The following is a 2,500-nucleotide window of genomic DNA, read 5'->3' as shown; positions in this document are numbered from 1 at the left end:
GAGAAATCAATCATCCACTGCCAGCGATCAGTGGTGCCGGCGCCTGTTTAAAAGACACTGTCGAAAAAAAGACCCAGGCTGGGTGGGTCTCCCCACCGTGGGGGGGCCCAGGCTGGGTGTGTCTCCCCAACGCGGTGCTCGCTGCTTATGATTGTATAGTTAATTAAACACAGAGTCCATTTGGTTACAGCAGACTTTTGGGATGAAGAAAAAAGAAAAAGAAAAAACCTCTGACATCTACACTTCATGGAGTATATTTTATGAACCAAATGAACGGAAATAAAGTCACAAAAAAAAACCCAAAAAGTAACGAACCCGCGAAAAAAAACGAAAATTGCACACTGGGAAAATGAAAACATTTTATACATTTGAAAACTTGTGAAATGGGACATTCTGCATAATGCGTACTTTTACTTTTGTACTTCAAATATGTTTTGATACCAATACTTTTGTACTTTCACTCAAATAAATGTTGAATTCCAGACTTTTACTTGTAGCAGAGTATGTCTGCATTGCAGTATTTATACTTTGAAAAAAAATCCACCACTAGTAGAATTCCATTCCATCATCATAAGACACGACACATTCCTTCTCTAAGCTGCCGGTCAGTTAAATCCTACATGAACCAATCAGATTAACATGTGTGTCCATGTGCTTCCACAAGCAGCTTTAAAGGGATAGCTCACCCAAAATATTACCTTTTTCTATGTATTACTCACCCCATGGAGTCTAGAATTCATGGATATTTGTTTAGTTTTTTGTCTCATTCCTAAGACAATAATGTGATGACCAGCGGACCGGTAGGCAGCGGTTCCGGAAGGAGACACAAAGGAGACTCTTTTTGTCTCCTACCGGAACCGAGGCTGGCAAGGGCGTCAATACTGTGGGTGCCTCGGAGCTAAAGCCCCCCAGGGGAACTGACGAGCACCCATCACAAAATCATCACAAAAAAAGAAAAGAAAAAACCTCCGACATCTACACTTCATGGAGTACATTATTTTGTACCAAATTAACCAAATTAACCGCATTAAAGATAATCTCTCAAGAACAGATTCTGCACTGCGTTGGAATCTGTCCTGAAGGTTCGTCATAACGTGTGCACACTGTGTGGGAGTGGGCGTGCCTTCAGATCAGGAAGTAGGCCGCGCTTTACCCAATCAAATGTAGTGGGCGGGATTCACGTGTCCGTCGCCCTTCCCTACTCGAAACAAGCCGAAACTAATTTAACAATAGCGTCCGCGGAGCAGACAAAACCACGGAATGATATTCACATTTGAACTTACTCTTTCATCATAGAAACAAGTGGGCTTATAACCAAAACCATCCATGTTCTCTGGGAGAAGTGGTGTTAGTGTTCCGTGTAGAAATGTTATCTAGTCGGAATGAAAACGCAAGCTCACCACCGGAAGTGGAGCGGTGAAGGCAGACTTAAACCCCGTTTCCTTTTTGGGGGCAAACTATCCCTTTAAGACTCGCTTCTGCCCCCTGCTGGTGTGGAACAACATATTTACAAGATTGTAACTTGTCAAAGAAGTTTTGGTTGAGAGTACATGGGTTGTTGTGAAGTAACGAGAAAGATACAAAACAATCTACAAGGCAGCAATGTGTTACTCATGTACACAACACATAGCCAGAGAAAAGCCTTAAAAGCTAGAGTTCTCAACGGGCCTGAAAATGAAGGCCCGGGCCTAACTGGGTTGGCCCGAATAGGCTCTATAAACAGCAACAATATTGGGAATGAATTGGGGCCCCTTCCTTACTTCCTTCACAGGTGTTACCAATGACACTAATGAAGGCTCTGTTCCATTTAGTGTGGCATAGTGGTTGTCTTGTTTTCAAGGACCCCCATAACTCTGAGAGTGTACAAATGGAACCAAATCGACCCGTAAGGGTCCATTTGGTTCCATTTGTACACTCTCAGAGTTACACACCCACCATAGGGGGCCATTTGGGAACCAAAATGGAGTGTTTCTAGTGAGCCAACATGCACAATATCAGCACCCTGACCAGAGTGGAACAGAGCCTTCATTAGTATCATTGGTAACACCTGTGAAGGAAGTAAGAAGAGGCCCAATTTCTTTCCAATATGGCTGCTGTGCATAGAGCCTATTTGAGAACTCTAACGTGACCCCAACCGAGCGGAGATTTTTATTTACATTTTCATTCCGTTTTGACCCATTCCCCCCAAACGCAAGATTGTTAGAGACTTAGTGAGCTACTTAAAAAAATCTCAAAAATGTTCCGTTTGCATGCGGTGTCGAACACACATAAGTTGAAAGGTTGAAACATGGAGATTTTTCTGCCCGACAGTGACGTCATACCTAAACCATACCATACGGCCTTCCATCCGCTTCACGTTAATGAGTCACCTCGCTACGTCGCTAACCAAACGCCGCTTTTAATCCGTCCGTCTGTCGCAAACCGCTCGCAAACTTAGTTTAGTCGTTAAGCTAGATGTTTCAGAACGCTGCGAGGCCTCGTAAAGCCTGCCCCGGACTTA

General features: G+C 43.7%; 1 protein-coding gene across 1 annotated transcript in view; it reads right to left on the bottom strand.

Moving 5' to 3' along the window:
* tmem179ba (transmembrane protein 179Ba) overlaps window positions 1-2,500 on the bottom strand; it is a 24,053-nt gene that overhangs the window by 629 nt on the left and 20,924 nt on the right. The gene's annotated exons all lie outside the window — the stretch shown is intronic.

The sequence above is a fragment of the Gymnoscopelus microlampas genome, assembly GCF_963454915.1.
Source record: "Gymnoscopelus microlampas genome assembly, chromosome: 19".
Lineage (NCBI taxonomy): Eukaryota > Metazoa > Chordata > Actinopteri > Myctophiformes > Myctophidae > Gymnoscopelus > Gymnoscopelus microlampas.
The sequence above is the reverse complement of the archived record's forward strand: the minus strand, read 5'-3'. Positions and strand labels throughout refer to the sequence as shown.